General features: G+C 39.8%; 1 long non-coding RNA gene across 1 annotated transcript; it reads right to left on the reverse strand.

The window, feature by feature from the left end:
* Window positions 1–10,745: 10,745 nt before the first annotated feature.
* Window positions 10,746–18,006, reverse strand: LOC116698352 (uncharacterized). Its single transcript, XR_004334195.1, has 3 exons — window positions 17,995–18,006; window positions 13,431–13,433; window positions 10,746–11,000 (listed from the first exon to the last, which is right to left on the reverse strand). It is a non-coding gene; the product is annotated as an uncharacterized LOC116698352 (long non-coding RNA).
* Between the last annotated feature and the right edge of the window lie 5,804 nt (window positions 18,007–23,810).

The raw sequence follows: 23,810 nt of genomic DNA on the forward strand, positions 1-23,810 counted from the left end.
GTCATGGCTCTCTTGTATTTTGTTCTTTTAAATGTTATTAAGAACCCTTACTTAGAGGAGATAACTTTGCCGATTTCAAACCAGCTCTGTGTCAACTTGGTGTGTGCAGGGTGTCTGGTTAAGGGGTATTTGGTGTCCAGAGCAGCGGATGTCTGCAGTGTTGTTTAGCATCTGGCAGATCCGTAGACCCTTGCGGCTCTTCTTCGCAGGGAGCTCCACAATGCCAACACTGCCATGACACAGAGCTGGATTTAAATCAGCAAAATACTGTATCTCTTTAATGCTTAACACATTTTAAAACCGCAAACTCACCGTTTGGTGCAGACTGAGATGCACTCTGTGAGCCATATGGAGAGGACATAGATGGGCTGACTGAGTGTATCTCAGACTACATTAACTTCTGTGTGGACTGCACTGTCCGAGCAAAGACTGTTCAGTGTTACCCAAACAACAAAACGTGGGTAACAAATGACATCAAGAACATCCTAAAGGCAAAGAGGAGGGCTTTCAGAGACGGGAATAGGGAGGAGCTGAGGGCTATTCAGGGGAACCTGAAGGTGAAGATCAGGGAGGCGAAGGAGAAGTACAGGAGGAACAACAACTTGAGCGGGGTCTGGAGCGGCATGAAGAATATCACTGGCTTCAGACCAACTGGGAGCAGAGGAATTGAAGGCAGCTTGGACAGGGCCAACCAACTTAATCTGTTCTTTAACAGATTTGATGCTCCTGCTCCTGCCCAACCCCCCATTAACCCAACTGCTGTCTCACCGCCAACCCCACTTTGCCCCCCAGCTATGTGGAGTCCTTCACCATGTCTTCAACCTAAGCCTTAGTCTCTGAGTCCCTGTGCAGTGGAAGATATCTTGCCTTGTTCCTGTGCCCAAGACGCCACGTCCCAGTGACTCCAAGGACTACAGACCCGTGGCACTGACCTCCCACATTATGAAGACCCTAGAGAGACTGGTTCTGGAACAGATGCGGCCCATGGTCAGACCTGTTCTGGACCCCCTCCAGTTTGCCTACCAGCCCTGGCTGGGAGTTGAGGACGTCATCATCTTCCTGCTCAACCGCATCTACGCCCATCTGGACAAGCCGGCGAGCACAACGAGGGTTATGTTTTTTGACTTCTCCAGTGCTTTTAACAACATCCGGACATGGTTTCAATCATGAAATATAAACTTCTGCAAACTCTCAACAGTACACGTGTGTTGCTCAAAGTAAGGTTCTACCTGAACAACAAGTTTCTTTTCCTTTCATTTTCATCTCAAGCGCACAGAGGCAGGCATAAAAATCTGAATGTAACCTTCTAAAAAATGGCAGAAATCCCCCCTGTAGGGTCACCCAGATGACTTTAATTATGAGTAACATGGTAGCACAGTATTCCTTCGTAATGGCCATTTAAGGCAGATGGACACATCCTGTCCAGCCGCTGGCATGAGTGCAGACGTACGGAAAACCAGCATCCCATTACTACAACAGAAACTCTCAAATTCTCAACACAGCTGGTAATTTAGATCTTTATTACAGATTAAAACAATCTCATGAATATCTAGAGCTCTCCCCTGCCTGTAAATGGCTTCTCCTAGGCTGCTTAGAGTCCTGGTCTTTAATTAGAGCTGGCTTGTCAATGACTGAGCTGACATACAAACCAATGACACGCAAACTAAATGAGGTAATCAAATGATTAATGGCTAATTGGGGATCAATTAAGCAGAAGTAAGGGAGCTCATATACGGTATCTGCTCTGTGAATTTGTCCTCTTACATAGAAATAGCTAATTAACAAATTTAAAAGGGACCAATCGTAATTGTATTCCTCTGGAAGGACAGGCTTGATATTTATTCCTCTGATTTAAATCATCTTAACTGGCCACTTGGCTTTTCTGTAAATACAGACTTCGCATTTCCACATATGCTATGTTTACTTTGCTTACAGAATGCTCAAGATGCTGGATGAAGACATTTCAGTATACCCAACGCAGAGGATTATTATTATTTCTCAGCAGTGGGCTGTGTTGGCCAGAAAATGGAAATATACAATGATTAGTGTGGGCATTTTGAGGGTTTTGCAAGCTAATTCAGTTCTTGTCAGAGGTAGAGAAGGAAGGCGAGTGAGCTGTTTATAATCTTATTCAGCAGCATTAGTCTGTGTAGTGTCGGTTAGTGTTTACAGAAACAACAACCGTCAGCTTTCCTTAACAGCAGGAATAAACAGAAATGTGGTGAGCTGCCCCATGGCATATTCTATTTATCTCCCAGAAGGACCATGTCAGCTCATTTGAGTGACCGCACTGTCCACCACCACCTACCCATATAATGCTGCTTTGTACTCAAAGATATGTCAAGACTGCTCTGCACAGAACAAAAGCAGCTTTAAAATGACTCATGATGACTATCTGTCTCTATAGCAGCTAAATGCTCTGCTTTGTTCACTAGTACACCAGGTAGTGTATAGAGGGGTTTTAGAGCTTTTTTGCAGCAAACAGCTGTCTTTTGCGCCTGCAAATGACGCTGTGAGAGCGGTGAGAGTAAACTAATATAGTGAAGTTGTGGTCCGGACAGCTAAACAATAAGCTGAAACTTCCTCCGTAAAGCCGACAGGAGCTGCGACCCTCTGTCGCATTGTTTAGTCATCTTGTCATTTTATTATAGCCACTTAGGGAAAGATTGTGGTTATGGATGAAGTATGGTTATGGTAAGTTTGGAGTTAGGCAACTAAGACACTTGGTTTAGGTTAAAAAGAGTAAAAAGTAAAAACACAACTGCAGGTGACCAGAGACAAATCATAGTTTTCTACATAAAACTCAGGCTACTGCTCCATCCACCACACCAACATCCACACCCATACTTTTTGCTTCCCTTCATTAAGGGCACACTTCTTCCTCTACTGGCACTGGACATAAATCATGAGGAACACAATTATTACCTTGCTTTATTTGAATTTTGAAGATGATTTTTTAAGGGGCATTTTAGGCCTTTTATTTCCACAGGACAGATGAAGACATGAAAGGGGGAGAGAAGGGGAACGACATGTAGCAAAACGCCACAGGTCGGAGTTGAACCTGCAGTCTCAGCATCGAGGAGTAAACCTCTAAATATGTGCACCTGCTCCACCAACTGAGCTAACCCAGCCGCACCTTGCTAGTTTAACTTCCATAAAAATCCCATGTCCTGTCTCTTGTTGGTTCATTGACCTTTTCTTGCCTTTGAAATCCACATTTCAAGGCAACTGCCTCGAGGAAGTCTGTCTGCTCCAAAATAAAAGAAATCCTCCCTGGAAGAATCATATAGAAGAGAAATGAGGTCTAGTTTGAATTCTAAGATGTTTAATAAATTTTGCTTTGGTATTGTAGCTACTTAGCAAAGTCTCTCATCAATCTGAGCTGTGTATGCGCACCGTAGTTGGCTTCCAGAGTTTATATCAAACACACTGATCTGAAAATATGAAACTATGTGCACAATCTCTCTCAGACACACACACACACACACACACACACACACACACACACACACACACAATCCACTACCTGCTTGTTTTATTAAGTGTTATTTTAGCAGTGAAGCTTTACAGCTTCTTGGTTTCAAAATGTGTCACAATAAGAAAGCCTGGTGTGAAATGTACCAGGGTGTGTGGAAATTGTGGGTGGTAAGAAGCATGACATTATTTGTGTTTGTTCATAAAAACAGCTTTGTTGACACTAAAGAACTAAAGAATATTATTTGATTGCTTTTTAGTTTTCTCACAACACATGAACAAAAAACATGCTGCATCTTTTTGTATGTATTATTTCACCATCAGAGTTCCTTTCTTTGTGCTCAGTTCAGAGGTCCACAATGTGTTTAGCCTGTTTACATCTAAACTAATGGTTCAGGGTAACTGCTTGCTGGCTGTAAAATTACCTTCCAAGAATTTCCAAAAATGCAATTTACATGACACATCTTATCAAGCAAGTCATCAATCAGGCTTTGTCTAGAATTTGGGATTTGTCCAGGGTAAGAGAGGAGCCCAAACCTGGCAACCACTTTTCTTTCGCTCACTGTAACTGGTCATTACAGCGAGCAGAAGTCTGATGTGTGTTACTGATGAAAAGAACATAACTGAGTCTTTCTTTAACTTGCGTCATGTTGTTTTTACTCTCAACGATCTCTACCACCATCAGCCACTTGTTGGAGAAAACACAAGCAGCCCAAACTAGGGATAGACCAATTATCGGCACTGTATGATTGTCAGGCCTTTTTTTGGCACTTTGCACATTATCTGTATCTGCGCTACTTTGGATTGGTTACAACTTTGTGTCTGTTCCTCCGCTTCGGTTTCACTCACCACTGAGTCTGACTTAATGTCCCAACCACAACACTATCTGACTATCTTCTACTGGATGTTATGTTGAAATTGTTTAGTAAATTGCTTAAAGCAATTTAACATAGTTTTATTATTAAATACATGTATTTTGAGCAAATGCTCTGCAGCCAGAAGCTTATTAATCCTTAAATATTCCGTCTTTTAAAGTAGCACCCGCTGAGGAGTTTGTTTGGATGCACTTGTCATGTGTTTGTGATGAATAGAAAAGAAACCTGAGCTCCCACTGTGTTGCTCTTGGACAGGTTTCTCTGCCATTGGTTGGTCGTTTCAGGCTGTCAAACTCAATACAGTCCTGCCAGCTTGTGGAGGTGGGAACCCTGATTGGTTGTGACTCTGTCTTTCTGCGTTTCAAACGCTATTGCTTCATGATAGACTCACTGTTGATAGCGTTTGCCTGCTCTCCTGAGCCAGAGTTCTGTTCCAGTCTTACTCAAAACTGTTCTATGTTTTACCACAAAACTAAATTCTTTAGTTTGTTTCTGTCTATATTGCAGTGCCCATATTGATACATTTTCTGGAGGGGCACAATTACTTCCAGCAGCCTCCAGCAGCTTAGTCTGCAAAGGGTCAAAGCTCAAGAGTGTGGACTCATGGGGTCACTGGAGCAAAGAGAAGCAGTCTGACTAACTTCTGTCTTTACATGATCAGATAAATGAACTAATTGCAGCGAGTGTCTGCGGAGGTCAACAGACAATCAAGTCTTTAGCTTATCTGCTGCTTACAGCCCCTCAAAGGTCAAACACATATTACCTTGCTATCCCCACTAATCTCTGTCTCCCTGCAGTCTCTGCTCCTGCCTTACAGGGACAAGCACAGGTATGGGCTATTGTTGCCCAGGTAACAGCCCGTTTGCCCTGATTGTCTTAGCTGCCCCTCTGGTGAAAGAGCCTAAATGAACTCCTTTTTTGTTATTGTGGCTGCAACAATAATACAATACGCCCAGTTACATCAAATTAAATTGCGACAGCATCCATCACTCTTTCCCTCAGTGATGCCCTCAGCCCCCAGCTGTGTGACTTTGTTTATATTCTCACACATGGAGCACCACATATGAAAGAGAGGTAATGCCAATTCCTTCTGCCTTCACATGAGTTTTGTGAAGTTAGGGATATGATGACATATGCCCTGTGAATAGTAAAAAAAAAAAAAAAAAATCCACTTGAGCTTTGAATAAAGTGCAGCTTCAGCTTGTAGCGTTTGCATCACGTCGCAAAGCATTGCCTTATATTTACATAAAATGCTACGCTATCAACCAAAGCTAATGATAGCCTATGTTGCTGCAGCAGGCTAACGTAGCCTCGTTACATCTGTTACATCAGTATGCATTCTGTAGAGAACCAAGAGGCTCAGGGATGGGATGGTTTGGGTTCTTGAATCATGCCAGGTTATACAGGACATTGTTTACAGTCAATATGTTAAGTGAGTTTTCAACCAACAATCAGATTTGATGTTAGTGAAAGTAAAAGGTACGTTATTTTGTTATGAAATGATAAATTAATGACCCAATTAGTAAATTTAATAAACTTTTCATTAAAAAACAAAAAACAAATGATAGCCTAATGTTAGTTTTGTGTGCTTAAGTATGCCTTAAGTAACAAAGACGATTGAAGAAAAGAGAAAAAGAGCTCAAAGGAGCAGCTAAAAGATTTGCAACTTTGCACAGCTGGATTAAAACTGCCAGCTGCAAAATAAGCATCTGATAATTTTAAGCAATCTACCTACATTAGTCATGTATTCATTTTCTTTAAGTTGGAGTAGGGTAATAACTCATTAAAACAAATGTTTCCTTTAATAATGAATGCACAGTAAATTGTGTCTGTGCCATGTGTGGCATTGTGAATTAGTTATTATTTTATGTATATCAAAAGTTCCAGTTCACAGAGCAGTTGAGAACCTGGGATCGGTAAAATACTTTTCCTAACTGTAGTTATGTTGTAATTTTTCTTTATATAAAAGCATACATAATATTTATGCTGCCAAATCATAGCATTCGTTATCTCAACCAGAATTACTGAGTTCAAAGCCAGTTCAACTGGCAGCATTAGTGTCAGTGTTCAGTTTTTCAGCAGTTAAAAATAGCCAACAGTACTGTATAAATTACTTTATTCAGATTATAATAATTCTATTGCCACAAGGCTACAGACCAGAGAGGGAGGGAGAGCATGCGGAGCATCACTTAACAAATCAGACAACTACGTAATGAGTGTGGTGAATGTTCCTATAAAAGGGCCATATCAGTAAAAGCGTGATAAGGAACAAGATAGAAGCCGTGGCCAATAGTATTTTTAATTTAAAGATACATTATAGAACTTATTCAGAATTATGTTTCTTTCGGAGACATATTCATCTTTGAAGCTTGGGGGAGGGGGGGTTGCCTTTTTTTCCAGATTAAAGCAATAGCCCCTCCAAATGCTGGTGCACATCCATGCTCCACTTCAATACCTCTTTCTCACAAACACACACAGTGAATTTAGTTACCTGCTTTGTGCAGTGAACTGATTTATTATACATCACGTAAACAAGAGAACATGTTTCCTTTACTCATGTTCAGACACATAACCACCTTTTAATGGGATTTGTTTGTGCATGACAAAACATCAGTAAGGGAAAGTACTTCTGCATCATTTTGGAAATTAACTGGAAACATCATTACTCATATTCAAAATAATGAAACTACAAACTGAGTCAAGTTGATTTTGAGTCAAGTTATACAACTGAAAATGTGACCGTAAAGGTGGGCTCTTCACTACAGTCCTCTTACGGCAGCAGCAGTCTAAATGCTCACAAATATCTCCATCCTAAGTCACTAATACACTTATATTAAGCCAGCCTTAAAGCGTAACTCTTGCCAAAACTCTTGTTTTTTTTTTTAGTATACTTGAGTCAAACTTTTCTTTAAAAGCACAATTAGGACGAAAACGCCACTTTTAAGACCTTTGTTTTTCGTAAACTCTGTGTACACAAACAATGCTTGTGTTCATGTGTAGAGCCCCTGGTGATAGCAAAGTCTCATCTTGTGTCGAGCCTTCTCAGTGTTAAATCTTGCGTTTTCGTCTTAATTATGCTTTTAAACAAACGTTTGACTCGGGTACATTCACAAAAAACCCTAGGTTGCATTCTGGCGAGTGATACGCTTGAAGAAATGTACAATGTGGTCATATGTTTAGAAACAAGTTGCAATGTTATCAGAATAAGGTCCAGAATGATGCTCCCACAATACATTTAGAAGTTTGTGAGAAAGATTTAACAATAAAATAAGAATGAAGTCTTAATGTATTAAAGGCTCAGCATCATTGTCATTGTGCAATACAGGATTGCACAATAAAACGCAGTTGTAGCCTCCTCCACACAGCACACACAGAAAATGTATACACAAATAACAAATGTTTCAATTAGAATAGAATGAAATAATGTAATAGAGCAAAAACATATCAAAGTAGCACTAAAGAGATAATCCAAATGATAATCGTATGATTTTAGTTTTCAATCCTCCCTAAACACCCTATTAATCGTAAATTGTGTGTAGGTGGTATCGGAGAACTCTGCTTACTGACCAGCTGCAGGTAAACGCAGGTTTACTGTTTCAATCTTACTTGAAACTTTCATTCCGCTGCAGTAACATGCTCTTGTAATATCAACAAGCTGTCACATACTATACAATCTTTCTGTGACCAGGCCCTCCCTGCATCTTGTCCCCACTGACACGGTGTACATTTTCTTGAATTTGAAATACACATATCAAAGTTCATCTTTCCAAGTAAACACTGACTCAAGGGGATTAATCCATAACCTTTCAAATGTAGGACGTTTTTTTCTAATTTTGCCATGTGTAAATTGCATGGCCGCATTCTCCTGCTGCTTGAGTCATTAAACTGCACTGGTGTTTGGTTTCACATTTTTGGCATGATCATACTGCCCTCATAAGCAAATAGCACTGCCAAGTCTTCCAAGACAAACACACACATGCAGACACACAGCTTAAGTAAGCTAAAGTGCCAGTCTCCCTGAATGACAACGTACAATTGAAATGTAATCAGGTGACATTACATCTTTATCTGGAACAGTAATCTGGCAAATCGTCCTCTTTGTTCAGACAAATGTTCTGCTTATCACCAAGAGTCAAATATCGAGCAGTGATATTTCTACCTACGTCTCCCTCTGTCTCAGTCAGAGCTTCTGCCATTTGGTTATCTTTATCACCGGCTGTACTGTAAAGCTTTAAATTATTCAGAGCACAGATAGAGAGAAAGAAAGTGGGAAAGGGGGGGAGACATTATCTTTGACAGCAGCCTCCATTTTCCAGCTCTTCTGTCTCACTGCACATCAGATCAGACAGTGTTTACCAGAATAAACCCTGTCCTCCTTCGTCTTCTTTGCTCTTCCTGTGGAGGCTCTCACAAGCTGAGTTTCCATCCACTTGTCAATTGAATTATCCGAAGTTCAGTAAAAAAAACTCATGCGGATAAAGCTGGTGAAAGTGTGTTTCCATCCAATGACTTTAAATCGAATAAAATAGTGCGTAATGATGTCACATGCTGTTTTGTGATCAAATTGGCAAATCGAATTGATTTCAGACATTTTAAGGTGTTTCCATTCATTTTCGCACTGTATCGCACAACATTCAAGCAAACTTTTGCGAACAAAGTTTTTCCAGACAAAATGGGTCGCACCGTCTACCAACACGTGATCAGTATTGTATGTTGTAGTGCTCATGTGCCAGCTAATCCGGCACCGCTGAGACAACTCTTTTTTGAGACATGTATCGCTGTTTGAGCGCTTTAGACTTGTCGTAACCTTTGTTGGCCATTTCCTTCGCGAGTTCCTGATAAATTAAACTCAAAAAGTGTCTCAACCATGAGCGGAAATGAACTAAAACAAATTCTTCGTTTTGTGGCGGGTTGCAACCATAAAATGATCTCAAACTTAATCACAATTAATTATTTATTCTGAAAATAAAGTTTCCATCAGCGATTATCACACATGCCAAATATCAATCAAGACAAAATCCGATGAGACCGAACGTACATCCTTTGAGTCGATATTTATGAAATTCCATCGAATTTTACTGTTTCCATAAGGCACTTTTCATTCAATATCACTTAACTTGGATAAAAATGTGTGGATGGAAACATGCACTTGTTTGCTGTGCAGTTATAACTGGACAGATGCATTAGGTTTACTCAGCAGTTGTATATCATCATCTACTGCACAGTGATCCTCATCCACCTTTGAGGCAGTGGAACATTCAGAAGCCCATTGTTGATGCACTGATACAACCAAAGACTCTGGTGCTGGGTCCCACTGACCAACAGCACCCCTTGCCTTACTCACCTAACGTAGGGTACACTGCAGTATAGAGTGTATCTTAACCTGTCCAACATCTGCTTCACCAAATTATTATTAGCTCACAATTTCGAGATTTCAAGTCTTATAACTGTCTGTTGTTATATAGTGTCCCAGAGGGATTTCTGTAGTGTATCGTAGTGTTATTGTCAAGTGCCCAGAAATGTTTTCTATAGTGTCTCATTCTCATATGGTGTCCTATAGTATTTTCTTCAGTGTTTTCTTATTTTGTCCTACAACGTTTTCTCTTGTGTTCTACAGTATTTTTTTTGTTGTTGTATTTATTACATGGGGAAAATAGAGACCCTGCTGGATCCAATTAATGGTTTGCATGGTGCTTGCTTTTATTCAGTGCACAGCAAGACGGCTTGAGAATGTAAAAATGTGAAGTTTGTCTTCAGGCAAGTATAATGAATGGAGGTTTAACATGAGCTTTTCTTACAAGGAAATTCCTCTTTTCCTTAGTACCAGATAATGTCCAGGAAACTTCTCTGGAATTTATGAAGAATTATATCCAAGATTACAGACTAAACTAAAGCATAACATAATGTTCGGTAGTGTAGTGTTGTTTTTATGACGTCTTAATTGGTAATATCCTAAAATGTCAAAACGTACAATCAAAATATGACAAAAAGTCAAAAACTGAACTCTAGATGGTTCAGCAACCGAAGAACTGTCACAGAAACCCTGCTTTAACTCCGAATGATGGCAGAGCATTTTGAGCTGGTTTGAGATCTATAAAGTTTCTGTTCATCAATGGAATCTCTCAGCTTCCAGAAACTACATTTAATTATAAAATGTGTGTTGAAAATCTCGATCCATCAAGAACCCAAACTCATTTTGGCTTCCCCGTTAAGGTCAGGAGCTGTGCGTGCAGTTGACTCACCTTTATAACCACAGCATGCACAAATGGGCATCACTTTTACGCATATTCAAACAGATATAGAGAGACATGAAAAAAAAAAATCTCTTGAAAAACCTCCTTGATGCGTACATCCCAGCTGCTGGAGCTCTGTCAGTAGTGGTTTTCTGACAGGGCTGTAGTCAAGTCCTCCTTTGTCGACTCCAAGACAAGGATAAGTCGGGCTGAGTCTAGACAAGTCCAAAGCGGTTCAAGTCCAAGTCTAGACCACGTCCCAAAAAGTTTGAGTCCAAGACAAGACCGAGTCCAAATTGGAGACAGTCAGTACCGAGACAGAAAAAAAAGAATCCTCTTCAAGACCACTTACTTACCTCTTCATAATTTATGTGATGTAAGAGACAGTATATCTTCTATTTTAAGATGATCATTTTGCCTTGTGACAATCAAAAAGCAAGTGCAGAGTAACACACTATAGGATCAAAGTAGGCCATATTGTTTACTTAAAAAATATAAAATGGAAATGTTCCCATTCTTGAACTTATTACTTGTCCTGAAGAATTCCTAGTACACAGTGCTCGCTGACATTGTACCTGTGGTCAAAATGAACGTGACTGATACCTGATGATTGAGGTAAATGATGCAGCCAGGTGTCTACCAAGCTACCAATCTCCGTACTGGTTTGTGCTTCATCAATGGTTTTGTTTTGAAGGAGGACATTACTTAAGAACAAAATCATTTAGTGCTGAACCCGGTCGAGACCAACTAGAATATGTGGCTAATCTGAGTCGGGACTCAAGTACTACAGCCCTGTTCTCTGATGCCTAAACACAGACCTGAGGTCAGGGTTTCTTTAAGCCCTGTAAGCAAAATGATCATAACCCAAAGGAATAATGGCCAAAACAACAAAATCAGACCCAGGTTGTTAAGAATAACATGGATTTTCCTTTAATCAAAAAAGCTATTGACTCTGCTTAGATGTAAGTTTGTAATGGAACTCCTGCCTTTGATAAGAGGCCTGAAAGAGCATCGTTGGATTCCTCCCGTCCATGGAGCTAAAAGCCTTGAGCTCTTTGTGTCCTTTCTGTCAGTCTGTAATCATCAAACATGAAACGGTATAAAAAAGAGTGAACGACAGAGCTGCTGAAGGGCCCGTTTCTCCTCGCAGGAAGATGGTTGAACAGAGCTTAGAGGAGAACAATGAGACCCTGTCCTAGCCGAGCCACTCTAGATTCTAGATATATTATTAACCACAAACCCCAGTTTCCCTTTTTTTTGAAAGAAACTGATTTAATTTTTCTGGTTGAGGACAAGGTCGTTTTTAAGAGAAATCCACCTGTCGACATTTCTAGGCTGCAGTTGTGTCGTGCTGTGACAGTTCACAGTGTCAATAACATGTCATTTAATTGCACCCTCCAGCATTTAATATTCGGCATAGACAGCGAGTATCCCTGAGGGTGCATGATTAATAAGATTTATTCAATATTGTGAGTCATTTTCAGCTCAATGATAATTGATGCAGATCGCTTCATATTTCATGTCATGTAATGTTGTGCTGTGATAGCCACACATTTCTTGCGTGCGTCGATACACAAGAGGAAAGCTACTCAATGTGCAGCAATGTGTTTAAAATAAAAACAGAAAGTTGAACATTCATGTAAAGTGGAATTAAGGAGGAGAAGAGCGACCGAGATGTACAGTACAGAAGCAGGGAAACTGTCATATTGGTAATTCATTCATTCTCTTGTGCATATCCTTCAGTTCTCTGTGTGTGTTTAGAGTACATTTGTGTGTTTTCTGCACCTGGTGCATCCTGCGGCAGCATAAGAGGAAAAGGAAGAGGAAGCCTGAGCTAACACTCACACACACACCCACACAGACACATGCAGCCTATTCACACTCACACACAATGAGTTTCTTCTGAGTCAAGGTCTCAGGTCATTGTTTGAGGATCTGCTCTGATAGAACTGGAACAAAGAGCACAGCAACAACAGTAGACTCCGTAACACAATACAGTGCCACAGTGTGTGTGATGACTGTATTTTTCCACGTTTATGTGTACACATGATAAACAATAAGGACTACTATGCATGCTTCATGATCATGTACTCAAAATGCTTCATGTGTAAATGTTAACTTATATTAATTGTAAAATGCACTCACATATTAAAATAAAAGCAGTTCTGCCAGGTCCATTAAAGCCAAGAACAACACAGACAATAAAATGCTTTAGGAATTTAATTGAAATAAAAAATAAAAAGTTAAAAAAAAAATGTAAATAAAAAAGCAGAGAGTCAGGGGACAGCAGCAGCAGCGTTAGGGGACGCTCACACAGTTTAAGACTGGGAGAGCTGAACAGTTCCTCCCAAATGAACAGAGCGGCAACGATGACATAGACACAAATGGCACGTTGTACACGACAAGGTGGAGCAGGGGAGAAGGTGGGTAGCACAGTTGCGAGTAGCAAGCAGTTACGAGCAAACTAGCAGCTTTAAGTATGGCGCCCTGTTTGAGTGTAGCCATTTAGCAGTGAGGGGAGTTGACCAGCTGATGGGTTGATGCAGATCAGCTGTTGCAGCTCAGCTGATGCAACAGTGTTGTTGGCCAATAGTTAGTAGTTGGTCTTGACCACTCCTTCCTTGTTCTGCCTGCCAGAACTGACACTGATGTTCAGTTAATTGTGGAGAATATTCCTCTTTAGAGGATCAATTTTTGATGTTTAAACCTCTTGAAGTACAATGAGATTGGTCTCCTCCCTCCTCTGTAGCTCGTCATGTCAAAACTAGTCTCTATCCTTGATATTCCACTTCCGGGATTGTTCCGTTGCCGTAGGAAATTCCAACGGTATATGTCCATTTCCTTTCACTTTCTTTGAGTTGGAATTTTAAACTCCGGTGGATATAAGGGAATACGGTTAACTGCTCTTCAGATCTCTGCAGAGTAAATTGAGACGGCTTACTAGACTATCTGTCCAATGTGAGTTTTTTCTCGCATTAACTAAAACAACTTCCTTCTTGAGGCTATTTTGCAGCGGCTCCATGCAAAGCTTGGTGCCGCCCATGTTAATTGTGATTGGTTTAAAGAAATGTCAATAACCCAGAGCTTGTTTCTCTCCCATCCAACACATCCAAATGTTAGATCTCTGATCTCAGGAGAAGTTTGGGTTTTCATCTAAAGCACTAAGCAGCACCTGGCCGCAAGGGTTTAAAAGTATTATAAAACAACACAAAAACAGGTTGTTATGTACTATTGGCTCATGAACATTATATAATACAAGCCAAAACACATTGTTTTATGACTTTATTGTTGGCAATTTTTCCATTACAGTAAATAAAGATCAGTTCAAGAGTTTTCAAGAGGTTCTCATACAATGCTTCATGAGACAGGTCCAACATAGCTACAGCTTTGAAAGGAAAATGTTTAAAGGTCAAGATTCTGAGACCTAAAAGACTCACAGTTTGCTCATAAAGACTTGATTTAAATGCAGTTCAGCAGCAGCAACCCCATCACACAGTGAGTCATTTGATTTAGTGAGTGTGTCAAAAAAAAGCACTTAATGGAGATTCAGCATTCTGAATGAAGTAACTCAGATACATTGTGTGTTTGTGTGTGTGTGTGTGTGTGTGTGTGCGTGTGTGTGTGTGTGTGTGTGTGTGCGCTCTGTCAGCCTGTCCTTGCTGTGTCCAGCGGTGACAGCAGAAGCTTTGGTCCTGTCACTGCTCATTGCTGCTTTACATCCACAGCGCTCACAACATGTCAGTGTTCCTGTTCCACATGGGGGCCAGTGGGGCATCATTACCATCTGGCTATAAGGCTATACTGATGTGAAATATAGGCCAGTGAACACACACAAACATACAATCACACACACTTACACACTGATCATCCACACAGTGTGCTGTTAGCACTTGGAGAGCAACAGAGGGAAGGAGGCGATGTGTGTGAGGCGAGCCGCTGTGACAGTCCGTCCAAAATGACCGCCAGCACTCTGGTGGCAGTTGGCCTGGTTCCTTCTCATTGCTCTGTGACATTCCCTCAATCAAAACTTTAACACACACACACACACACACACACACACCACACACACACACACACACACGCTCACACATGCAGAGTGAGATCCTCCAGTGACCATCATTGTCTCACTAGACTATCCATATGAGTCATTCTTCCCCTGGCTACAGCTTCCAGGAAAAATACACTCAAACACACACTAATTTGTCATTCTCCATTCAGCTACAATAAAGATCAACACATGTGGCCTGTTTCCAGGAAAAATAGTTCCTTTTTCAGCCCCTTTATAGAATAAATACTCCCCATATGGGGGAAGAGAAAAACTGTAATGTTCTGATAAAATAACTATCGGTAGCTAATTGATATTTGTAAATATCTGTTAGGAGCATTTATACTTGTGCTGTGTGCTGCTGGTGTGTCTGCGACGTTCTAGCGTATCTCTTCAAGAGAATACCAGAGCCGGTACATAGTGTGCGTGACTTAACCAAACAGTAATTTTTCCGCAAAACCAAAACTTTGAGTCAGAGGCTGAAAAGCCCCATAGAGCTGCAGATCTTTCTGATCATCATCTCTCTGGGTCGTCACAGTGAGCAACCACTTATTATTATATATGTGCTCACTGAAAGATATTGATTAGTGGAGCTTTCAAGTAAGAGTGCATTTGCATATTTTCTTAAGAAATTTAAATATTCTATGCACCCATCTATAAAGCTCAGTGCATTTTATTTTATGAAACCAAAGCAGGCTGAATGATGAACAATGACACATACATAGCAGGGTATCATTCTAAAAATAAACAGTCGTTGTCTGTGGTTTTTAATAGGCCTATATAAATTGTTTTTGCAGAACTGGTAGAAAAGAGCTGAATTATCTACAGCACTTATCCCTGGTGAGTTTCACCTTGCCCAGCAGCAGTCTTCTGAGAGCTGTTGGTCTCATTAATCTCTTGTTTTTTCTCCCCTCCCTGCTTTCTCTCTTTTTTTCTCCCTCATCCCTCGCTCCTCCTCTCTCCTTTCCAGACAATGATCCAATTAGCTGCTAGCTGCGGTGGCACCAGTTGCCTACAGATGTCAGATGTGTGTGTGTGTGTGTGTGTGTGTGTGTGTGTGTGTGTGTGTGTGTGTGTGTGTGTGTGTGTGTGTGGTGTGTGTGTGTGTGTGTGTGTGTGTTGTAACTGCCTCAGTAATTACCAGTCTGATACTACTGCAGCTCAGTAACCTTGCTCTGAGTTCTGACTCCATGCCTCACACTGCTGGGGTGCACCGCTCTTTAAAGGGTACATAGTGCTGGGAACAAGTTCTATCGCTTTAATCAACTGCACTGCTGTAGATGTCATGGATGAGCTCACACTGCAGTCATGGTAATATACCGTGTTATCACTAATGGGGTTACATTTATAAGCTCAGTTTATGTGTGTTTGTGCATTTCCATTTCAGTTTCTTAAAGCTCACCGTCCCCCTAGATGATCTGATCCGTCTAAAAGAGCTCCAAAATAAACATTTATATAGTTGTATACTAGTTTGCAACAAGAAATCAGAAGACAATTTTACAAATAAATTGTGAAATAATAGAAATGATAATAACAAAACAAAATACAAGAAACAGAAAAATATGCGATGCATCCTGAATTATGTTTTTCTTATTAATGAGGTAATTCAAAATTTCCAAATATTCACACTTAACACATCCATAAATGCTGATTGACAACACATTTCATTTGTGTTTCAGTGTTTCGCTTGTGGCAACTAAAGCATGACTCATGTTTTCATGATTAAGTTTGAACACTCATAGCACTTGGTTATGTTTCAGGAAGGTAACAGGAATCAAAAATTACATTTTCCTCCTTGCACATAAATGTAATGTAGAGCCAGACGTACCTGGGTCTGTACTGGGTTTACGCTCACTACTGTGTTGCCTGCGCATCTTTCCACACATTCTCATTCCCCAGCTGTCCTCCAAATGCCCTCAGTGTGCTCCCACCTAAGTCACCTGTCTGTACACCTGCTCCTCATTACTTCCAGTATAAATACCCGCTCTCTGGCCCCTGTGCCTTGTTGCTAGGTTGCTTCTGTTTTCTTGTTGCCATAACTTTCCAGACATTTCTGCTTGTCAGTTTCCTGTTCCCTGAACGGTAAACCTGCCTGTTGGATTTGTTTGCCTGCTTTGACTGTCTCAGATTGCCACTCTGACTTTCAACTCAGCATTCTGAAAATAAAGTCAAAACTCAGAATTCTGAGTTCAAAGTCCAAATTCTGAGAATAAAGTCAGATTTTGACTTTAAAGTTAGAATTCAGAGATTAAAGTTAGAATTCAGAGATTAAAGTTAGAATTCAGAGATTAAAGTCAGAATTCTGAGTTTAAAGTTAGAATTCTGAGAATAAAGTCAGAATTCTGAAATTAAGTCGATTCTGAATAAAATCAGAATTCTCAGATTAAAGTCAGAATTCTGAGTTTAAAGTAAGAATTTTGAGAATAAAGTCAGAACTCAGATAAAATTTTCCCCATTGGCCATAATCTTCTTCTTTACTTTTCGAATGTACCTGAACTGTGACACAATTATGTTTCCAGAGACATTGGTACATGCATACCTCATACACAATAATTTATTTAGCAAAATTTAAAACGCCATCCAGTCTTGTTTAAGATGTCTAAAATTATACATTATGTAAAAATACTCTTGACAATGGAACTCCCTAATCTATTATGTTTATATTTGATAATTCTACATTAGTGATTTACGTTCATGTAGCATGGCAAAAAGTAAAGTGGAGGCCTGGTTTCTATCTTGTCTGGTATGTTCATAGTCAATGTTTTTTGCTATAATATAACTGATCTAAAGCTTTACAGCCTTACAACTGTGTTTAAAAAAAAAAAGCTGTTTGCCACATAAAAGCAAGGCCATCCTTTTCTGTGTATTCAATGTGAACAGCATTTTTGAAAAGCGTGAGCGTGGAATCTACTGGCTGAGTGTTGATTGAAGGTCAAATCTAAGAGGAAAAATAATAATTTCAAAATGTGCCTGCATTATTGTGTATGAAAGAGGCGTCATGTATTTGTGTGTTTGAAGGTGCATTACTGATCTATTGTCCGTCAGTCTCCTCTCTCTTCCCTTTCCCTCCTTTGTCCTTTTCTCTCCATCCTTCAAGCCTGTTTCATCAAGGTCCTTAGGTCAAAGGGAGCAGCAGCTGCCTGAGGGTTTGACCTCTGACCTTTTGTGTTACAGCAACGTGCCCTCCATTTATACTCTATTTAACACAGCAATATGAGTAAAGAAAGAACAGGGCAGCGCAGGGCAGGATCAATGAGGGAGCATGCCTGGAATTCAGCAGCAGGGCTTCATCTTTGTACATGGGAGGAGGGGGGGAGGTTAGGTTGATGTACTGTATTGTGGAATTATATAAAATCATTGTATATACATGATTTATAATCTAATATAACTCCACATGGACAAGCCGTGTAGCATCAGTTGCTGACACAATTGCTTGATTAATTGATTATTGGAGTTATAGGAAATTAATTGGCCAAAATTTTGATTACTTCATCTTTCATTTATCATTTATTTCTTTCTCACATTTTTAGATTTGCGGTTTTTTCTCTGTTTTGTATGATTGTAAATTAGATATGTTTTGCTTTGGGACTGTTGGTTGGACAAAATAACAAATTTGAACATGTGTATTTTGTCTGTTTTCTGACATTTTATACATTACAAGATTAACTGAGAATGAAAACAAGAACACGAGTCTAGCAGCTCTGTGGGGCTGTACTTACAGCACCGGGGCAGTGCTAACATGTCCATCATGTTTTTTTTTTTAATCTTCCGTGTCCTCCTTGGCACCTTCCAATGGTTCTGGAGACATTTCACTCAAACCCACAAATCTTTAACTTGTGGCAATAGATGAAAAGTCAGTGGATCACCAAAGTCATTAGGATTTATTGGCTGGAAACCATGAATGGCTAGACAAAGATTTTGTGACAGTTCATTTTGTAGATGTTGAGATATTTTTTTGGTTGACTGAAAACTTTGACCTGCTGGTGCTAGATGGAAATAAGTGGGATCACCAAAATTACTATCATTCTTGGGCAATCCATACAATAGTTGTTGAGATATTTTAGTGTGGCGTGATGGATGGATTAGTCACCACATTCATGACTAAAAATTGTTACTTGCAGCCCAAGTACTGTCAATGCATTGTCCATATAACAGTGTAGCATATTACATAAAAGTGGCCAGGTTAAAGTGATGTTTTAGTCTGCAGATTATGTTGAAAAATATCTATCTATATTTATCAAGTAGTCTTGAACCAATTTGACTTTTTTGTGTGGAAATTCCCACTCCACAGGAAATTTGGATCTTTTCATCATTTTGGACCACAAATAACATTTTGGGCCATAAAAGTCCTGAAAGATTAAAAGCACAGGCGGAAAAACATCAACTTGAACTTAAAAAATTTAGAATCTAAAATATAAGTGTTACAAAAAACAAACCAGGAGTTGAGCCTGCATGTTAGGCATGTTTTTATCTCCAACGCGTGACCAGGTGCACCAACTCATATACATTGTTGTGTGTGTGTGTGTGTGTGTGTGTGTGGTGTGTGTGTGTGTGTGTGTGGTGTGTGTGTGTGGTGTGTGTGTGTGTGTGTGGGTGTGTGTGTGTGTTGTGTGTGGTGTGTGTGAGACCAGGTGTGGATCATGCAGAGACACAAGAAATGCAGAAACACAGACAGATGGCCAAAGTCTTTGATATGCACATGTGTTAACAGACACTATGCAGCAGGAATATAAAATATTGGAAAATATGGAATACTTTGTCATAGGTTGAAAAGCTCATAATCCTTTGGGCCTTTCGTATAGCCTAGTTGGTTCTGTCTCAGTTGAGAAAATCTTGGAAGATGAACCTTTCTCTACATAAATATATACAAATAGATTATCCTCATATTCTGACTTTCAACAATTATGGATTGTTTATTGATTTTGGTTTTCAACGAAACACTCTCTGATCTGTTTTTGTGTCGACATTGTCAGGTTTGGAATGGTTATTACTGCAACAAGTGAAGCTGTTGCCTAGTAACAGCTATGAAATCTAATTAAGGGCAATGATACAGGAGCATAGAAAAGTATTTTTATTATTTTATATATTTATTTCTGATTTGGTTTGTAGTTGTCTGTTAAAATCAGATATGTTCATAGTGGACACTGCTACCACTGATTTAAAGCAGTGTGCAAGGATTATGCAACAGCAGGTAACCATAGCAACAATAGGAATGCTTGATGCTATGTTCTGAAACTGAAAAACACAACTTAAACCGCTTGCAGGTCAACTTTAAACCTCGGATGGTGTTTGAACTGGCTGTGGTGTTTAGCCGTGGTACAGTAGTGACAAGGCCCGATCAGTCGTTGAGCTTTTTAGCAGCCTGGGGCTGCTGTTATTGTCTCATTGTCTATGTTTGGACTACATGTAAATGTGAATGTATGACTGCGTGAATGAATACTCTATCTTGTAGTAGAGTTTTGTTTGCTGTGAAACAGCAGATCAACAGTCAGACTTCAACAGTTCGTCATAAACAGGCCTGTAACCCTCAACAACAAGCTCTGATTGGTTCTCCCCGCTGTGGTCTAAAGTCTTTAATTAACATGTCTGTGTGACAGTGGAGCATGTGTGTATGTGTGTGTATTCTGGTAGACGAGTGTGAAATTGGCTAATTAACGTGACCTCCCTTTGATCTAGGGAGAACACACATATGACATCTGAATCGGGGTGAGCCTGAGGGATGGGATGGTTTTTGGAAAGTGTGTGTGTGTGTGTGTGTGTGTGTGTGTGTGTGTGTGTGTGTGTGTGTGTGTGGTGTGTGCGTGTGTGCGTGGTGTGTTCCCATGCTTGCCGCTGCTTTGAAAACTTGGTTCTACCCTGTGTTAACCCTTGAGCTGCAAAACACAGAAAAGAACAGAAGGGCAAGAGTTCAAGGTTCTTTTTGACTTTCATAAGTTATTTTATAAACCCACAAGTTAAGCAAAACATAAAATGAAAGTAAAACTGGCTCTCATTTGTGTACAAATTACGTTTGGTACACATGTACCCTTTGATGCCCTGATTGCCCTGAGCTATTCCTGACCCACGCCACTCCCATAACACCATGTTTCTATCCAAACCTTTTTATATGAATTAATTAGAAATTCTGGATGAAAGCATAACTTTCCCCTGAGCTGTCCAACACACTGCTGCACCTGTACGGGACACTCTTGAATCATGAGATTCATTACTGGCATCTCTCTGTCATCATTTTGCTTCGGAGAGCAACATATATGATCTCATATGAGCTGAAACCAAAGAAGCTGCTCAACGGCACTAAGATCTAAACAGCCAAGCTCAATGATTGTTTTTTTGTTCTGATATTGGAACCTTGTGCTCAGATAAACACTTTATCTACCTAGCGGATGAATACTCACCTAATTCACTTTCCATTTGTTGCCACATTTGTAATTTTCCTTGGTTTGCAAAATGATCACAGCCTCTTTAAATAATTGCAATCAGGTGATTATGTAGTAATTGCTGGCCTACCCACAGCCAGACCTAAGTGGTCATTACAGTAGTAAAAGTCAGAATTTAATAAAAAAACATTTTGGGTGTTCACTCTTAAATAGATGTGAGGAGAGAAGCACCATTGAATAAGAGGAAGAAATAAAATAGCAGTTCTGTTGCAGCATTGCTGCACCAGATGGAGGGAGTTAAACACAAAACAGATGGACAATGAACTGCTTCATCACACCAATATGTAAGAACCATATTCACTTCTGCAACGTGTGCCCTCAACCAAAGAAACAGAGCCCGACAGTAGTGATATCCAGAGAAAACACTATTAGTATCATTTTTATCATCTTATTTATTTTAGAGATAATGAATTTGTTTAAGAGTACCATGGTCAGTTAAGCAGGCCTTAAAGGGAAACTAATATGCTGGTTATGTCAGAAAAAATGTTTGCAACAGCATGTTTGCATTTTAACAGAAGCTCAGATCCTGAAAATGTAAACATCTGCAAAATCCATTCCTTCGTTAATTAGTGGCCTATTGGGCAAATGTGCTAAACATTTTTAAAAACATATAATAATATGCAGAGAAAATGTGTGAGGAGTATTAGCCTGTAATTGTGGGAGGACCATTTCCTCTAGCTAGAATGGTGTGTAACCGGGAAAGTTTAAATGTTTTATAACTACGAGTAACAAGAATAATATATTTCTATAGTGACTTTGTACTACAGCTGTCAATCAAATTTTTTTATCGCAATTAATCGCACGAGTGTCCAATTAACTTGCAATAATTGCGAATGAATGACATTTTTTCATCTGTATTTTAAAAAGGATATTTCTCAAGTGATATTTGAGCCTCAACTACTCCAGTGGTAACTCAATTCATATCGACAGTACATGCAAATAACTTTAGTCTTGTGGCGAGAACCATTGGGAAGGGGTTGGAAACTCAACTTTTTACTCAAAAGACCCTTTTCTTTATCTATTGTTGGTGAAGAAGCTTTGTTTCTGCTAGCCATCCACTCCCGTTCATGGATGGGTTATATGACCCTTAAGACCTGCTCCTAATCCTCCTCCTTGATCTTTAACCCCCCCCCCACACACACACACCCCACACACCACCACACACACACACACACACACACACACACACCCCACACACACCCTGCTGACTGCCTGCACAGTGCTACAGCGCAGGAAGACAGAGGTGGAGAAAGCATCATTGTGTAGTGTAAACCGAGGATCTGTGGACTGCATGCATGGGAATGAAATATCATTGAACATATTTATCGCTAAATGTGTCTGAAGTCTGAAGTCGCTAAGAGGGTCTGAAAAGTCGCTAAATCTAGCGAGAAAGTCACCAAGTTGGCAACACTGGCCCCAAAAATTACTGATGCAGCTTCCTGATTTCCCAAACTACAAAGTAAAATCCCAGAGCATGCGTTCATTTATCACACGGTAAAATAAAATTAGTGGCGTTAAAACTCGTCATTAACGTGTTCATTTTAAAAGCCCTATTTTGAACTAATATCCTGGCAGACTGAGGGCTGTAATTACTTAAAATGATTGACTAATTGATCACAAGAACTTCCGTTTAGTTGTGCATTTTAATTGAAGCTGTGAGTGCAGGCACTGTTTCACCCTCCATTTCATTAAGTAACTAAATGTGAGAGCTCACTGGGCGTCACAAATGTAGAGCAATATCAGCAGCAAAGCAATTTATAAGATACACAACCAAAATCAACTTACAATGCAACCAAAAGGAGCATGTAGACGGGAACTAAAACAGGTCCGCAAATTAAGCCCTGAGGAACTCCACAGCCAAAAGGAGGAAAATTCATTCAAAATTGTATGCATCTAAATATTTATTTATTTTAATTTCACTAATAATTATATTAGTTTAATAAAATTAGTTTGTCACCAGTAAAGCACTTTGAACTGCACTAACCCATGAAAGGTGAAATACAAATTAAGTTTCACTTATTGAGTGACTGATTGACTGACTAATTAGTTGTATCAAGAGCAGTATGTAATCAAGAGGAACATAAAAAGCAACTTCTTCATGATTTTGCCACTGAACTTTGCTGTTAACACCCTAAACTACAACTTACGGGGGTTGATGATGCTGTTTCTAAGCATTTGTCTACTTAGTTACTGGTCATAATACTTACCATTCACCTTTATTTTTTATCATGTATATCTACACTTGAATTACTAACAGGTTGTAGTTTTTTTATTTGTGTTTTCTTTATATAATATTCATTTTCAGCTTAAGGTTTTTAACATGTCACCGCTTTTTGTTTGAACACGAGACGTCCTCTGTTCGTCTACTTTTTATGTTTTACTTTACGTCACAGACTGTTGGACTGAAACTGCTCACCTTTCTTTCCTCCTCTCTACTTTCACTGTCCCTCATGGTTCCTCTTTGATCGCAGCCTGTCTGATCTCATCCTGTCTCTCTGTCTCTGTCACATCAGGGCCTTTCTGCAGTCTCTCAATGTCTCTTTCTGGTTTGTTCACCTGTGACTATGTCACACTGAGGTCTCTGCTTTTTCTGTCTCTTTTCTTTTTCTGTTTATCTCAACTGTTTTCTCCTCCTTTCCCCCCTCCTCTTCATCCTCCCCCTTCTCTATCTCTGTTCCCCTCCATCACCTCCTGGGTAACGACAGAGGGGACATGTGGATACCAAACCATCACTACCACCAGTCTG

Source organism: Etheostoma spectabile, chromosome 11, assembly GCF_008692095.1.
Source record: "Etheostoma spectabile isolate EspeVRDwgs_2016 chromosome 11, UIUC_Espe_1.0, whole genome shotgun sequence".
In the NCBI taxonomy this organism is placed as follows: domain Eukaryota; kingdom Metazoa; phylum Chordata; class Actinopteri; order Perciformes; family Percidae; genus Etheostoma; species Etheostoma spectabile.